The sequence below is a fragment of the Erpetoichthys calabaricus genome, chromosome 1 (assembly GCF_900747795.2).
Source record: "Erpetoichthys calabaricus chromosome 1, fErpCal1.3, whole genome shotgun sequence".
In the NCBI taxonomy this organism is placed as follows: Eukaryota; Metazoa; Chordata; class Cladistia; order Polypteriformes; family Polypteridae; genus Erpetoichthys; species Erpetoichthys calabaricus.
The window spans coordinates 125313141-125332035 of NC_041394.2; positions in this window are offsets into that span (position 1 = coordinate 125313141).

An 18895-nucleotide genomic window follows, 5' to 3' on the forward strand; every position below is an offset into this window, starting at 1 on the left:
CTTGACACACTTTGAATGATTCATTGGCTAAAAGTACTCAGCATTAGTGTGTCAGAGAGGGGATGTGCGGAATTGTTCATAATGGCACTCAGTTTTGTTTTAAGGTCAATGAAAATCTCCTGGTCTGATGTGTCATATCAGGACCAGTATATGGTAGCCCTACCACCCAAATACATAATTTAATCTCCCAAGAAGTCAATAATGCAGAGTATTGATAGTATCAAGTGAGGTTTCATGGCACATATTGGATCTCTTGATGTAAGCAGTGTTTGAATGTTTCATGATTTATGAATATTGCTGACTTTTTATGAACACGGTGCAATTCTTTAGCAGAACAATTCTCCATGCCACAAGGCTGTAGTGGTTCCCAGAACATGTCAGTGAATTCACCTTAAAGCAATATCCTCTGCATTTACCTTATTTCAATTAAACTGGGCATCTATTTAATGATGTGAAATTATTCTGTTAAGAGTTAATACCCAATACCACCTCCTTTGCAACAACTACAGGAAACTCTGGAGTTACCATGAAACTATATGTGTGCTCCACTTTCAATACTTGTGGGAATCCTAACTCTGCTTAATTCACGTTGTTGCGAGATTGCACCAATTCGCTGTTAGACAAGTGAACTTTATAAAAAGATACGCCACAAGTCCAATTTATTGATTGCTTCTTAATTACATTTTTACCATTTAAAATTTCAAGTGTATATTTAAGAAAATGATTACAATGTCTCCAAATATATGGATTGTAGAGTATGTATGACCTTTTGTGTTTTTCCATAATATAAAACATGAAACCTGCTAACTCATTTTCAGAGGGCATCCAGAGTCTATCCCAGATCCAGTGAGCAAAAGGCAGATACCAGCCCTAAACAGACACACAGTGCCAGCTTGGAATTATCACTTAACCTAACCTTAACATCTCTTAGGATGAGGGAGAAAAACAGAATATCCAGCAAAAAGCCTGTGCAGACACAGGGAGAACCCAACAGCACTGGATTTGTAAGGCAGTAGAGCTAATACCTGTGACACATTTCTAGTTGTGTTTTAACAAAAGAAGTATTTTCTACTATTTGTCAATGTGAATGACTGCTATGCTCAGAGTTTTTAAATACAAATCATTGCACTGCTGCAAAAATAAAATATGTCAAGAGCTAAATGTGCACATCTAGAATGCAGCAGCCCACTTGGCCATCTAGTATTGAACCTTTTTTGTCTTAGTCAATGTTCAAGGCAAGATGAAAAAAAGAAAATTACATTCCTTCAAAAATAAAGTTTGCTTTTTATTACTTATTTTCATTCCAAATTCGTGTGGAGTTTGCATGTTCCCTCAACTAGAACTTCTTCATGACCTCTTGGTTTGTTATCACAACCTAAAGATGTGAGAGGTTAAGTTAATTAATTATTTTGAAAAGTGCCCAGACTGCGTAAATGTGAATCTGTTTATATGTGTGAAAGTGTGATCTGTCCAGGGTTGCTTCCTGTCCTGAACCCTGGTGTCCATCTCCCTGAGATCACATAGTGGAAAATGCAACTGGCTGAATAGCTTGTACCTATAGAAATGCTCATTTTATTCAAAAAAGCATTTTTCATCAATAACTGACATTTACCTCATTTATTAAAAGAACATAATTAAAGCCAGTTATTAAGGAGTATCTTATAATTTGTTAGTATTATCCATTTTTCTGAACTCACTTTTACCATAACAATAATTCTTTGTGCCCCATTTTGCTTAAACGTATAACGCTGCACTTAATAGGTCAAGCATTACAAAAGTTTTTTTGTGCATTATGAAGGTAAACAAGTAGGAGCCGACAGAACCAAGTTGTCAAGAGGTTCAAATGAGCCTGACTCAGTACCTTGGTATAAAGCCATTGGGAACTGCATACTGTATATTAATGTTACAGTCCTCGGTGATGATAATATCAGGTTTGAGTTAGCATGTTCAGCCAGCAATCTACCACTTTGTGTGTGCAGGCCATTCTTTGCTCTGTTAAATTAGATGTTAATTATAACCTAAATTGACAGGAACATTTGCTAGGCAGAGTCTGCTCCTCGCTTCGACCATTAAGAGGTATGATTGGGGTGTTGTGTTATTACCATGATTTGTTTGCTTCAGCCCCCCAAAATGCAAGTATGCGGAGAAATAGAAAAAAAAAATAATGTATGGTACATCGACGGCTTAATTTTCAGAATCTTCGGTCATGTGGCATATACAGTCATTCCTTAAGTATTTGGACAGAGGCACAATTTTCATAATTTTGGCTCTGTACTCCACCACAATGGATTTGAAATATATCAGTCATTATGTGATTGGAGTGTAGAAATTCAGCTTCAATTTAAGAGGTTTGCCAGAAATATTGCATGAGCCGTTTAGGAATGACAGACATTTGTATACATGGTCCCCCTATTTTCAGGGGCTCAAAAGTATTTGGACAAACTGACAATCATGAATATAACAATCATTTTCAACATTGAAAATCCTTTAATGTCAATGATTACTTTATTTCAAATCCATTGTGGTGTACAGAGCCAAAATTATGAAAATTGTGTCACTGTCCAAATACTTATGGCCCTGACTGTAGTATGCAATGTGTGACAGATAGGGGGCGTTGTCGTCCCCTTGAACCCTCAGATCAGACGCCAGACACCAGATAAAAGTCCAAATAATGGTTTTATTATACTAATAATGTGCACAAAGCACCTCCACTCCACTATACTTAAATAAATCACAATAATACTCAAAACAATCACAATAATCAATAATTCTCCGCACCTCCCAGCAGCTCAGTCACCCTTCCTCCCAACTCGGCTCAACTGCTGGGATCTCCCACAGTCCTTTAATACTTCTTGACCCGGAAGTGTTTCTGTCCCTCAGTCCATGTGACTTTATAACACTTCCGGGTCATGTAAAACTCCTTTTCTTCAGCCTGGACGTACGTCATTTCCTCTGTCACTGCGACTAGCACGTACTTCCGGGTTATAGGGAAAATACAAGTCCTTGAGCCTCCCTGCAGTGTCCTCTGGCGGCCCCCACGGTATCCAGCAGGGCTGTGAAGGAAATCTCCAAGGTCCATGATGCCCTGCTGGAATTTGGGGCCCCTCCTGGTGCAGGGATGGCTCCATCAGGCGGCTTGGGGGTATTGGCCGGGATAAGCTGCCGGCCATATTCCACAAATGATATAATAATAATGAATTTTATTTATTAATCTTTTCCTGCCATTCACTTGCATTTTTCCCCCATTTAAAAGCATACCTAAATGCTGTCAGTTTGTTAGTCAACATTTATGATGTGTTGGATCTGTAAGTATTAAGAAAAAAAAATCACAATAATAATAATAGCAATACTAAATGTTACAGTAATGACTAATATTTGTTCATCTTTGATGGCTTATAGTTAGTGGCCTGTAATATGCAATAATAATAATAATACGGTACATTTATAAAGCTTTTTTAGGTTTTTAAGTGGCCAAGTTTTACAAACGAATGCATGCTAAATATTGAACAACCTGTAAAAGAAAGAAGATCAATCATTGGAATAATTAATGGATTTAGGGATGAGTTACAAAATCACTTTGAAAGAATGGCTATTAGAAATGAAATTAGAATTGTGCAGATATTACTGAAGATACTGTCCCATTCACTTTGTTGTTCACAACAAGCGACTTTTTTATTGAGATTCAGAATTACTACCATCAATATTAACTCTGAGTCACAGAGATAAAAGAAGCTGAAATTCTCAGAGTTGACATCATCTAATTTGAACTTAGAGCTAATTGTAACAAGGTGGGGAATTGTTTAAGTACATGTGAGGCAGGACCCAGGATGCAGCTCATGGAATAGAATTACCTAAGGAACCCAGAATAGAAGGTCATATTTGCTTTCATTGTATACAATCATATACTGCACTTATGTTACAAGAATACAAAGAATATGGTGCCTTGTTGCTGGTTGAAACTGTATCAATAAATAGCCTAATTTATTTAAATAAATAAGTGAGTGACATTTTACATGTGACACTGATAGAGTTACTTACCCTTAAGGTGCTTGTCTTCAAAATGGGCTCACAAGGTATCAGCTGGTTACAAGCATTGTTTCCAGTAGATCAGACAGTGAAGGACTGAATTAAAACAATGCAGATCATTAAAAAAAATCCTGGTGGAAGCATTCATGTGTTTGTTATGTGTCAAATATTTTTATGCTGCATGATTGAAACTCTAGAATACCTCTTTCTGTTAAATTAGCGCTGACATGCATAACTATCTGTAAGGTATTATTTGAGACATCTATTACTGTTGATTCAGAAAATATTCAGAACCTTTAACATTCTGCCAACTTTTTTGTGTCATGGATTTAATTTTAAGTTTATACATTTGTAAATTTTACCCTTCAACTCACACTCAATAACCTATAATGGGCAAAGTCAAAATATGCTTTCAGAAAGGTTTATTTATTAAAAATCAAAAACTGACATCTGTCATTACTGTAAGTTTTCAGACATTTTGCTGTGGCACTCCAAATTGTGCTCAGGTGAATCCGGTTTACTTTGATTATTCTTTTGACATGTCTAGAACTTAACTGGAGTCCACATATGGCAAACTGACTTTGGACAGTTTTAGGCCCACCTGCATATATAAGGTCTCACAATTCACACTTTATGACAGGAGCAAAACAAAGCCATGAAGTCCAAGGAGCTCTTTGTAAATAAAGCTGTGGTGAGGCACAGATCAGGGTGAGGGTTTAAAACCATTTTTAAAGCTTTAAGTGTTCCTGTGAGCACAGTGACCAAAATAATTTTGGAATGGATGGAAGTCTAGGACCACTAGGACTCTTTTTCGAGTTGGCCATCTAGCCAAACTGAGTAAACATACAAGAAAGGCCTTGATCAGGGAGATGAACAAAAAGCCATTGGTCACTCCAGCAGAGTTTAAGAAGTCCTCTACTGAGACAGGACAGCCTGTCGGAAAGATGACCACCTCAGCAGCATTTCATCATAGGTGTGAATGGTAAAGTGGCTAGATGGAAGCCCCACAAGTAAAAGTAAGATGATGACAACATTTAAAGGACTCTTGACAACATGAAGAAAAAGATTCTCTGGTCCAATTAAACAAAAAATGAACTCTTTGGGCAAAACTCCAAGCACTACGTTTAGAGAGCACCAGGAACTGCTCATCACCTGCCTATTATCATCCCTACAGTGAAGCATGGTGGTGGCAGCATCATATTGTGAGGTGCTTCTCGGCGACAGAGACAGCCAGATTGGTCAGAACTGAGGGAGAGAATGTATGGTGCCAAATACAGAGAGGCCCCTGAGGAAAACCGGCTTCAGGCTGCATGTGACCTCACACTGGGGCGATGTTCAACTTTTCAGCATTTCATTAATACTGAAGCATACAGTGGAGTGACTTTGAGACAACTCTCTGACAACTTCAGACTTAAACCCAATAGAACATCCGTGGAGAGACCCAAAAATGGCCAGTTACATACGCTTCTCATCCAATCTGATGGAGCTTGAGAGGATCTGCCAAAAAGAATGGTATAAACTACCCAAACTGGCCTTCCAAAATGGTCTTCAAAGTGTTGAATTAAGAGTCTGAATACTTTTATGCATCAGACATTTCAGTTTTTGATTTTAAATAAGTTTTTAAATAGTTTTGAAAAATGTGTTCACTTTTGGGTTATTGTACGGTTTAAAACTAAATCCACAACAGAATAAAGTGTGCAGAAGGTACTATATAAATAAAATGTATTATTACTATTATAAACTGAAGGGGTCTGAATACTGTGCATTGAAATGTTAAGTGTGTTCCTTAAGTTGGCTGTTCAATGATGTGTGTGTTGTACTGTGAGGTAAACCAGTAAAGAAGGACCTCCTTTTCAGTCGATGTTAATGACTACATGATTAAGTATAGATACATTAACAGTATCATTTTATTTTTAAATATTACACTACCCAGGACATAATGCTATACATGTACTATATACATAAATCAAATATCTATGCAGGACATAATGCTATCTATTCTATCTACACCTTAAAAACATTTGTTGGCATTAATTTGAGTTGCAAAACCTTTGCTAAGCTTTTCTTTTATCTTAAACATACAATGAAAGGGAAGCAACATCCATCCATCCATCCATTTTCCAACCCGCTGAATCTGAACACAGGGTCACGGGGGTCTGCTGGAGCCAATCCCAGCCAACACAGGGCACAAGGCAGGAACCAATCCCGGGCAGGGTGCCAACCCACCGCAGGACACACACAAACACACCCATGGGCCAATTTAGAATCGCCAATCCACCTAACCTGCATGTGTTTGGACTGTGGGAGGAAACCGGAGCGCCCGGAGGAAACCCACGCAGACATGGGGAGAACATGCAAACCCCACGCAGGGAGGACCCGGGAAGTGAACCCAGGTCCCCAGGTCTCCCAGCTGCGAGGCAGCAGCGCTACCCACTGCGCCGCCGGGAAGCAACATTGTTTTCATTAAATGTACTGTATATGCTCTTTGACCAGAAGAAACATTTGACAGCTGCCATTACTGTACCAAACCAGCTTGTGGCACTGATTCATAGGTGGGTAAACACTAAAATAAGTGTTAACACATTTTCCAAAGGAGAACTTCAGAGCCATATGTAAGGTGTTTTTTTTTTTTTTTTAATAAAGGAGTGAAAGCCATAGTCAATAAATCAGCAAGCTTAACCCGCATCCAAGAGTAGCCAGAATAATCAGGAATGGCACAAATCAATATCTTGTCTTGTTCAGCATCCAATAATTTACACTCATACATTAAAAGCATTGTTGCTAACCCTCAGACTTGAAAGACTTAATTGGATAACTTCTCATCCTCTGGGGGTGGGGGGGGGGGGGGGGGTTGGGGGGGGGGTCAAATCCAGTGTGAAAATGCGACTTATTGGAAAGGTCTCAGCAGATAAGCTCTATATCATGTCTACCCTTTACAGTTGTATTCACACTTAAACAGGCTGTTCATCTTTTAGCTTACCCCCTCTCTCTATAGCACAACTAGCAGAATCCCATAATTGTGCATTTTGAAAAGAGATCTACATTCAACAGGCATCCTTTTTTCTTAGTGAAATTTTTAAAGCCTTTATTTATGGATGCCCAGTCTATCTATTTATTTTTCTGCACACTGACCAGCCAAGGGGTAATAAAGTATAATGTTGATTTAAAAAAATACATTTAACACAAAATTGTAATTCATTCTTCTAAGAAATCACATCTCTGGCATGCTAAAGGTACAATAGTTTTCATACTCTAAAGATCCTCAGAGTTATAGTCAGCATCCTTGAGTTTTTATTTTTTAGGTTACCCTTGGCAGATTGTTTTAAAGTTAAGGAGGACAATAAATTAGGAAACATCTGAAATGAACTCCAGTTGTGGCAATATCATAAAATAAGAGAATCTTGCTTGCAAAGCGTATAGGCAAAAATGAGAGAAAATCAGCCACTTTTTACATTTCATGATTCTACAGAGAAATGAATGAATATGCGTTTCAAACAACAGTTGCAAAAACATATTTCAAGTCATAGTTAGTTTTTGAGAAAACATGGTGTATACACTCATTTTTCATTAGAAATTGTTAAGCATTTTCTATAAATTAAAAAAAAAATACATAGAGTGTTTGCAGTTTCAAATGGTGTTTGAAAACGGTTTGAAAACGTATCAAATTCATTCATTGTCGTTTGCCAAAGTACACCATGATTGTGAAAACTATTTTTAACTTGAAAAATACTGAACTTATCCTTTAACTAGTACAGATTTATAGGTATTACCCAAATCAAATCAAATTAAAACAACTTGGTACTATGGCACAAGATGCTCACAGGGCAAGAGAAATGTGGATGGGGTAAGTGGGGCTTTATAGGATAAACAGAAGCTCACCTCATAATAAAAAAATGCAATTTTTTGAAATAATATAAACTTGCTTGGTTTTAATAATGTAACAAATGTTACACACCTTGATTGTACAGAATGCATAGCTTCAAAATTAAATGTTTCATGCTATTTTTTTTTTTGTTTTCAACATTATAACAAAAGAGCTTGGATTACCATAAAACGTTTCAGCAAATTCTATGTGAGGGGAAATACGTTTGTGTGTGTAACTCAAAGAACTTCATATTTTGAATTTTCTTTTTGTCATAACAATGAAGCGTTTGTGTGATACAACTTGAGCAATGTTGTACGTGTTTAACTTCAATATACCATTACATTTTATGCTTTCATTGCATGCACAACACTAGAAAGAAAACAGTTAATTTTAGTTTACGCAATAACAAAAGTGTGCATAATGGGTGTGTTTGAATACATGAGTGGGAAGAGTAAACTAGAAGTAAAAGAAAAGAATATGTATGCATTTGTGATGATGTTCAATTTTCTATGGTTATGGCAATAAAGCTTACTCAATATTCCACTTTTCAAGACTGTTAGTAAAGGCAAATCTGTTTTTACTTCTTATTGTTCAAATCAAATGTGAAAAGTCTCTGCATAACAACTTTTCTCAGGAAGGACACTTCAAGCAATGGTTTGAAATTAAACATTGACTTACCAAGTCTGGGGAACCCTCAGCCTTTCTTCAGGAAGTTTGGTTCAAAGTTCATCCTCTTCAACTCTCTCTGGTTCAGTTTCATTCTATACCCATTCCACTGGAAAGCAGAAATAAGCGACTTTACCAGTAGTTAAAGCTGAGTCAAAGTGGACGCATCAACCTCACTGGTTTACATGACGCACAACCTAACAGTAGACAATGAAGACTGTAATGAAAATGCCATGTTCTTCCAGGTAATGCTGGATAGCTTAACATCATTAATCATGAGATAAACGTTTAAAGAAATAAATATATTTAGAGAAATGGTGAAAACTGCTTTTAATTAAGCCTCGTTTCAGATAGTAACATTACAGAAAAAAATAAACAATATGACAGCTTTTAATTATGAGAAGCATTTTAGTGCCTTTTATGCCATGTGCATTATGGATAAATATTTTTGTACATATGTTATTAATTGAAGTATTTAAGTATTTTATTTTATTTAATTTTCTTAATAAAAAATGAACAGTTAACACCTGTGGTCTATTCTTCTTTTCTCTTCTTTATTCCATAGCTGGCGTTTGGAAAGGAGGTCGACCTCTTAGCCAATACGCTGCTGTTGGTGCCGCTGGATTCCGTGCTCTGTTCACCACACTCTTCCATGCTAGTCGATCGGTTGCGACGGTTCTTGCTTCGATTTTTGTCAGTCGCTGGTTCTTTAGGTCGTTCTCTACATGTTTCAACCATGTCAGTGCTTGTTGTTGTATCCTCCAATCGGGAGGACGTTTTCTCCATAGGAGTTTGTGCGGTAGTCGATTTCCATCCATCCTACAGACGTGGCCGAACCATCTTAATCGACGTTTTTGAATTTCCTACCCGATCGATGCCTGTTGATCGCACCTTTCACTGACTGTCTCGTTTCGGAGGCGGTCGCGGAGTGAGACACGGAGAATCTGTCTCAAGCATCGCATTTAGAAGGCCTCGAGCTTGTTGAGGTCTGACTTGAGCAATGTCCATGTTTCCGATCTGTAAAGAAAACTTGGAAGGATCAGCGTCCTATATAGGCGTATTTTGGTTTTGATGGTAATATTCTCCCGCTTCCATATGCACCACTTGAGTGAGGCGAATTCTGCTGTTGCCTGGCCGATCCGGCTGTGAACTTTGGCTGCCGACGCTGCTTTCTTCTCCGTGATCAATGATCCCAAGTATTTGAACTTTGGAACCTGCTCGAGTCGAGTTCCCTCAAGGTAAACTCTGGCTTCCGATCCGTCTGTTGTAAGTACTTTGGTCTTATCTACGCTGATTCTCAATCCGTATGACTGTGCAATGCGGGAAATGTCATACACAGTGTCCGTTGCTTCAGTATCCGTGTCAGCGAAAACAGCGCTGTCATCGGCGAACATCAGATCGGTTAAGAACATGTCATTCCGGATACGGACACTGCTGGTTGAGCCCTCGTACAATGCTTGAAGAAGATGAATGATTTTCAGCGGCACATGTTCGATCTCTAGGGCTTTCCACAAACTGGTCCGATCGATGCAATCGAAGGCAGATTTGAAATCAATGAAGACGATAACAGTTCGTTTACCGCATCGAATACTTTCTTCCGTTATCTGACGGAGAGCGAATATCTGGTCGATGCATCCTCGATGTGGTCTAAATCCAGCTTGTTCTTCCTGACTTGTTTGCTCTCGATGTTTCTGTAGCCTTGATTGTATGATTTTCATAAAAACTTTGCTGACAATCGAGAGGAGGCTAATACCGCGATAATTCTTGCATTCCTGACTGTCACCTTTCTTCAAAATAGGCACAACGATCGCTTTCTTCCACGCCGATGGAACGCGGTCCGAATGCCATATATGCATTATGAGAACGTGGAGTTGTTGTAATAAGACGTCTCCTCTGGCTTTGATCATCTCGGCGGTTACTTGATCTCCTCCTGGTGCTTTACCATTTCTCAGGGATTTTATTGCCGTCTTCACCTCGTTGATTGTTGGTTCGGTATCGGGAAACTGATTCATCGGCTGCTCGATAATCGGTGGTTCGGGCACTGGACCTTGTGGTGGATCATGGTTGTACAGCTGGTGAAAGAATTCTCTCCACCGCTGCAGGCGCTCATGAGGAGAGTTCACGAAAGTTCCATCCGACTTTTTAATATTGTCATTCGTTGATGTAGTTTTGCCACCTAACCGTCGGATTGTCTGGTACAGTGTCCGGTACTCGTGTCTCGACGCTGCTTTTTCCATGTTGGCTGCGACGCTATTCCAGTGCGCTTCCCGTTCTGATTTCATTTCCTGTGGTCTATAGGTTAATTAAAAAAATACACTTTAGTATAGGACATAAAACTTCTATTGGGTGTTTATGCAGGAGATTAGACTGCAAAAAGACTTTTAAAGGGATAAAAAAAAAAAAATCTGAATCGGTATCAAGTAACTTGAAATTGGTGATCGACCTTAAAAAACCCAATCAGTCCATTCCTAAATGTGATGCCTAAATACTAAAAGGAAAGAACAGTCAGGATAAATAGGGGAAGGAAAGGAAATTGCAATACAAATTTAAAGGTTGTAAAGTACATTTGCTCCAATTTATTTTGTAACCAAAAAGGGCTTTATACTTTTGGAAATACAAAGGAAAAGTCAAAAGATACATTCCCCTCCAATAAAAGCACATACTTTGCATATAAAAGATCTTATGAGAGATATCATAAGTGACAACAGGAGTAAAAAGATAGACAAGCATAAAGCTTACTGCCACTACCTTGAGAGAAAGAGAGAACAAAAAGAAGGGGCAATAATGGGCATCGTATTACAATTAGTGAGCACAGAGGCAGCTTCTTCTGTGTCCAAAGAAGCAGAAAGGGTTTGACAATAGTCATTGTTGAGAATGTCCAGGAGACAATCCAAACTATCCCTTACTTCACAACACCACTACCACACTCTCATACACCTTTATTGTAAAAGCATCCCTTATCTACGATGGAGCGTTCGATCAGAAGAAAATATGAAGCTGGTTTTTAATTAAAAGCTGTTGAAGTGGTGAAAGAAATCGGTAACTGTGCTGCTGCAACAAAATTTGATATGTCTGAGAAACTGGTGTGTGATTGGAGGAAGCAAAAAGATGTAAAAAAAAAATAAAAAAATAATAAGTGTTGTATTTTTGAACGGGCGTATAATTCAGGGTCTGAATTTATGATTGATTTTTTGGGTTTCAAGACCAGACTTGTACGCAGGTATATATGGTTGCTTGTGGTGGCAAGCCTAGATGATACTAATAATGTTGGTAAATCGACAAGTTGAAAGACTTTTTTTCTTGCATGGCCTTTGGCTCTAACCAAAACGAGTAGTTTGCCAAGACCATAGTGAATGATTTTTAGTTAAGTTCATTCAAGCCATTTGATGACTCAGCCTGGACTGGCTGATCTGACAGAGAAACACTGTCCGTTATTATATTTATTAAAGTTTTCCTTATATAGGGTGGTCCAGATCTAACTATGCAATTATTGCATTGCATTAAAAGTTGCATAGTTAGATCTGGACCACCCTGTATTTCTCTTTAAAGACCTCATGAAACTCCAGTTATGATCTTCTCTATAGATACACAGCAAGTCATGGAAGCTCCTAGATGGGTTGAGAATCTCTGAAATGACAAGCACGAATAGGGTGGATGACATTGGTCCAAAAATGCTATGTAAATTGGAGTTCTTTTACTTAACACTTTCACTTTGTGATGTGTGGAAGGTGGACACCGTGCCTATTGATTGGCAGAGCAGGTGGGCAGGGTCACCTCTCAACTAGAACAGAGTGTGCTGCATTATTATTGAGGGCTCAAACTCCTCAGCCTTACAGGAGACGTCAATGATGAAGAGGCAGAAAGGAGACTATGGGCAACATTTAACCTGCAGATCATATAGGAAAAATGGAGATTCTGTTCAACACACAGGGGCAGACTTAACTATTAGGCAAGGGTAGGCAAATGCTTAGGCCCCCAAAAGAGCTCAGGGTCCCATGACAAAATGCATTTATGAACGTTTATTTTAATTTTAAACATTAACCACAGTTAAAACTGTTATTTTCAATGCACTTCTGTCAACGTAGGGGCTCCCCCATTCAGCCAAGACTACAATGGACTATCCTATGTTACTGCCACACTACTGCGCTGGTGAAAGTGTAGCCTGAAAGAGTAAACTTACAACATGGCTAAGTAAAGAGGCTTCAAGTGCAGCAATGTCTTTCTCTTATCAGAATGTTCTACAAAAAAACAAGTTCATGACTAGAAAATGAAACAAAGCTACCCAAGTGGAGCATAAAAATTAAAACAAGGAAGAAAACAGAAAAAAAAGTTGCAAAGCTCCCAAAGATATTTTTTTTTAATAACCTGCAGCTTGATACTAGATTTCTTTTTCTCAGAGGGCATTTTTAAAATGTTACAACAAATGCAACAGCCAAAGAGAAAATAAGGCAACTGGATAATGCTCTGCCACCACCACTGTGTCATATACTTCTGATGGTATAATGAAAGCACCAGCTCATGCAATCAGGGGTGGCCAAAGTATGGCCTGTGGCACAAGTGCAAACAGCCCCTGTACTGTATCCTAATATTCCGTATCTCACAAGACGCTCTTAACAGAATGTTGCTGCAGTTTGCTGGTGCAAGCGTAGTAAGCTGCCAAGTGGCGTCATCCAAAAAAAACAAGCTTTTACCATAGGAACAGGGATAGTCTGCAGAGGGATAATTGGCAATGGTTTTAGCTGGTTGCTTGCCATTGTCTTGCATAATCATTTGAGATTAACACATTTGCTAGTTTCCCTGGGTTCATAGACAGACCTAGATTTTATATGACCCACTGTATGAATCATTATTAACAATATGTCCCACTTCCAGAAAAGATTGCCCACCCTTGCATTACACAATTAAGTACAGAAAAGTGTGATCAATGGAATTTATGAGGCCCCCAAATTATTAAATCCATCTATTTCCAGACACAGAAAGCTGGCCAACTCTTTGGCCATGGCCAGGTAGTAGGAAAGATACAGGACTATATTAATTCAGTGTATGTATGTTTTATAACTGCATACTCTGTGATATCTTAGTAAAACAGTGGCGAGAGTATGGAATTCTGAGGGTACTATTATTTACCATTCATTCCACACAGGAGTGGAGCACAAGTTGTGTTGACGTTTGTTATAGCCAAATGAGAAAATGACAAAAATGTAAAACTGGAAATAAGTTGTTATACAGTAGTTTCCTGAATGAGAATTATTATGGGTTTTAAATTTAATTCTCTCTCTAATCTATACTAATAAAAGGCAAAGCCCTCACTGACTCACTGACTGACTGACTGACTCACTCACTCATCACTAATTCTCCAACTTCCCGTGTAGGTAGAAGTCTGAAATTTGGCAGGCTCATTCCTTACAGCTTACTTACAAAAGTTAAGCAGGTTTTATTTCGAAATTCTATGCGTAATGGTCATAACTGGAACCTGTTTGACTGACTCACTCATCACTAATTCTCCAACTTCCCGTGTAGGTAGAAGGCTGAAATTTGGCAGGCTCATTCCTTACAGCTTACTTACAAAAGTTAGGCAGGTTTTATTTCGAAATTCTACGCGTAATGGTCATAACTGGAACCTGTTTGACTGACTCATTCATCACTAATTCTCCAACTTCCCGTGTAGGTAGAAGGCTGAAATTTGGCAGGCTCATTCCTTACAGCTTACTTACAAAAGTTAGGCAGGTTTCATTTCGAAATTCTACGTGTAATGGTCATAACTGGAACCTGTTTTTTGTCCATATACTCTAATGGAGGAGGCGGAGTCACGTATCACGTCATCACGTATTACGCCTCCTACGTAATCACGTGAACTGAAAACGAGGAAGAGATTTACAGCACAAGTCAAACGCGGGAACGAAGGTAAATGACGTTAATTGTTGACTGTCTTTTAATACTGTGTAATTGTTGAGTGTCTTTTAACCCCTTCACCGCCCTCTGCCGGATATATCCGGCACCGCTGTTTTAATGCTAACGCCATACTGCCGGAATTATCCGGCACATTTGCCTGTGGTTATATGAATGCCTGGCAAGTAGTATAACTGACGGTTTGGCGTGGGTATTATTACTACGTTGTATTTCGACAAGTCTGTGGTTGTTTTGGCCGGTCATGTGACGTGATTCGCATGTAACAGCTGTGAATATGGCGAAACGTAAACTGACTTCAAGTGAGGCTTTGCAGGCGATTTTGGACAGTTCTGATCATGATTGTAGCAGTTCTGAAGAAGATTTTAGTGACAGTGATGAGCAGCAACGTGCGCTGCATGATATTGTGAATGAAGACGCATCGGATGACGGCACTGAGTGGGTGTATCCCCAGCATCTCAGCTGGGCTGCTGCCCGAGGTGAACTACCTTTTCTGCATTCGTTTGAGGGAACGTGTGGCTTTATTGTTGATGTAAACAATTACACTGCTGAGCAGTTTTATGAGCTGTTTGTGTCACCTGATTTGATTAGACATTTTGTTCATCAGACAAATCTGTGTGCAGCACAGTTTATTGAGAAAAATCCCAATTTACCTCCACATTCCCGTGTTCGTGCTTGGTTTGACACTGATGAAAACGAAATGAAAAAATTCATTGGGATTTTGATGTTGATGGGAATAATCAGAAAACCAGATATTGAGATGTACTGGTCTACAGATCCTATGTATGCAACACATATTTTTGCAGCTGTCATGACACGTAACTGATTCTCTTTGCTGCTGAAATTCTTTCATTTGAATGACAACAGAAATGAGCCAGATAAGAAAGATCCAAACCGCGACCGCTTGTTCAAGCTACGTCCTTTGATTGATCATTTATTTGAAGCATTTCAGTTGCCCTACATGCCAGGACCGTCAGTTGCAGTTGATGAAAGTTTATTGTCGTGGAAGGGCCGCTTACAGTTTCGACAGTATCTACCATTGAAAAGGGCACGGTTTGGTATCAAGATGTTTTGCTTAGCTGAGAATTCAGGTTACATTTATAGATTTCGTGTATACACTGGCAACTTGCACAACATTTAGTGGTCAATACTGCTTGAATAAATGTAAAAAATGTAAAAAAAAATGTAAAAAAGTAAAAAAACAAAAATTGTTCAGATTTCGCCTGGCTTGGGGAATATTTAGGGAGTTGGCGGTTAAAGGGTTAATACTGTGTAAGCATACATATTAACACATGTGCAATTAAACGTGTGCATTTACGGGGTGATTTCTCAGGCTTAAAAGCTTGCCTTTTATTAAAAAGGTAAATGCAAACTCTTTTCATTCTGAAGGGCACAAACCACGTCAGATTTCAGCCGTTAAACGCGCAAAAATGTCAGTACACCAGATAAATAAGCGCAACATATTATCAGTTGTATTGTATGCTTACAATACATATAGAAATCTGTTAATCGTTAACTAATATTATGGGATGGTGTTTTTCGACTCGCGCTTTGATTTAAACGTTTGCATGTCTTGGTGTGTTTGCGTAGCTTATTGTCAATATCTTTACAGCTCTTTTTAAGACTTAATTTAAAAAGGTTTTCTTTTCTTCTTAATAAAAATTTAAAAGCAGTACTTCGCCGGTGCGAAGTGCTCACTTCACTCCCTTACGGGAATCGAACCTCGGACGTCAGCGCGAGAGGCTAAGCCCCTAAAATTGTGCCACGGCGTGTGGTTCGTTTATTTGACTGCATGTAGATCGGGGTAATTACATTCACGGCATTCGTAGTCTGATTCACAATCTGATTGTATGGGTGGTTACCTACCAGGTAACGCTTATGGTTAGCCAGCAAGTCATCTCGAAGTGATCACTCGAGTGAACGCAGCTTCACAAAAAAACAGATCCTTAACAAACTGTTATTGGTATATTTTCCCTCAATTTTAAAAGGTTTTCTTTTCTTCTTAATAAAAAATTTAAAAGCAGTACTTCGCCGGTGCGAAGCGCGGGGATTTGAGCGACTGACGCATACAGACATATTCATGAGTGCAGGTACTTCGGAAAGAAAGCACCGTGTAAACCTAAACTTTAAATTAAGTTCATAGACCTACAAAAAGTTTGCCATTGATTTGAGGCAAGATTGCTTTTCTCATGTACAACTATACGTTGCATTCTTAACAGTAAGCTTGCACAGCTTGGTCATATTACAACCTGAGTGCTGAACTTACAACGTCGTATACAAACAGAACTATAACAATCGTAATAAACAAACAAAATAAAAAGTGAAGAACCCTTGGATTTAATAAAAAGGCTGTTTCCTTGGCGAAGCAAGGAAAAAGGAAGACCTTATATGGCGTTCGTTTATAAAACAGCGGAAAAGCTGTGTTAAGGCTGCTTCACAAATAAAAAGATCCTTAACAAATTGCTATTGGGATATTTTCCCTCAATTTAAAAAGCTTTTCTTCTTCATAAAAATTTAAAAGCAGTACTTCGCGGGGATTTATATATATATATATATATATATATATATATATATATATATAGAGAGAGAGAGAGAGAGAGATAGATTTAGATATATATAGATATACATATATAGATATAGATATATATATAGATATATATATATGTATGTATGTCTATATATATATATATATATATATATATATATATATATATGTAAGCTTATAAGTACTGCCTTACTTCTCTTTAAGAAAGGAAGATGTAATGATACTTGATTTAAACGATTCCATTGCTTGGTGGGTTTGCGTAGCTTATTGTCAATATCTTTACACCTCTTTTTAAGACTTATTGACTGAAACGGGCTTTTACGAAAAAAGTTAGGGCTTTGCTACAGGATACACCCTCCACAAGTTAAGCAAGTAAAAAAAAAAGTGTATATTTCTGTTTTATTTAAACCTGTTAAGTTTGTATGCATAGCCCCAATTGGCTGTTTTAGTTTTTTTTTTCTTTCTTCAGTAATATTTAATCTCCTGAAAGAAAAAGAACATATGCATTTTACTTTTTTTCTATCTCTTTAGTAATATTTTAGTGTAAAAGGATAACCAGTATTTAAACCTTTTATGCTACTTTATAAAGTTATTTTACACAATGTTGAAAAATTAATAAGAAAGCTACATAATTTGGCAGCTGCTGCTTTAATTTTCAATGAAATGAAAAAAGCTCTCCAAGAGAAAACCTCAATGAAGAAGAAACAGTTTGCAAATATATATATATATGTGTATATATATATATATATATATTATATATATATGTGTATATATATATATAACTAGCAAAATACCCGCGCTTCGCAGCGGAGAAGTAGTGTTAAAGAGGTTATGAAAAAGTAAAGGAAACATTTTAAAAATAACGTAACATGATTGTCAATGTAATTGTGTTGTCATTGTTATGAGTGTTGCTGTCATATATATATATATATATACATACATATACACATATATTATATATATATATATATATATATATATATATATATATATATATATACATATATTATATATATATGTTATGAGTGTTGCTGTCTTTTATATATATAATATGCACACACACACACATAAACATATATATACATATATATATATACATATCTACATATACACATATGTACATATACATATGTATATACACATCCACATAAACATATATATACATATATAAATTTACATATCTACATATATATATATAGACATAGATATATACATACATACATTCACATAAATTGCGCGTCCCGTTTTGAATCAATACTGGACGGGATTTATCCCGTATTTTTTTTATCATTTTTTTTTTAAAGCAGCGTCTTCATGCAAATCATCCCACACGCATTTTATGAAGATGCCTCCTTTCCTACTTTTGATTGGGTAATACTTGATGTCATCGTTAGTTTGATTGGTGTTTTTAACTGTCCAGTGAGGAGGGCGTGTCTTTTAAGTACAGTCTGCAAAGTGTTGGCACTGAGATGTGGCGTCAGCGCCATAGTTGAAGCCCCTAACGTTGCGGTCAGCAAGTCGGGTAACATCCGCCATGTGCCGTCTTTCAGTTGCGAGAAGCAGATCATAGAATGGTTGAAACTGTTGCCCCTAACGTTGCGCCACGGCGTGTGGTTCGTTTATACCTCGTGTCTTCTCATTAAACTTTTATCTCGCGAATATGTTATTGCAATCCGCAGCGGGAGCGTTTCTATAAACTTAATTTAAACTTACGTTTTACACCGTGCTTTGTTTCCCTTATGAACATGCTTGTATGCTTAACTCGCTCCGTTCTCAATTGTTTAATTAATTTTTTGCTCTTCGCTGTTTGCGGCTGTTCCTCCATTTCCCCCTACTTCGTTCTTTTATCTCGCGAATATGTTATTGCAATCCTTAACGGGAGCGTT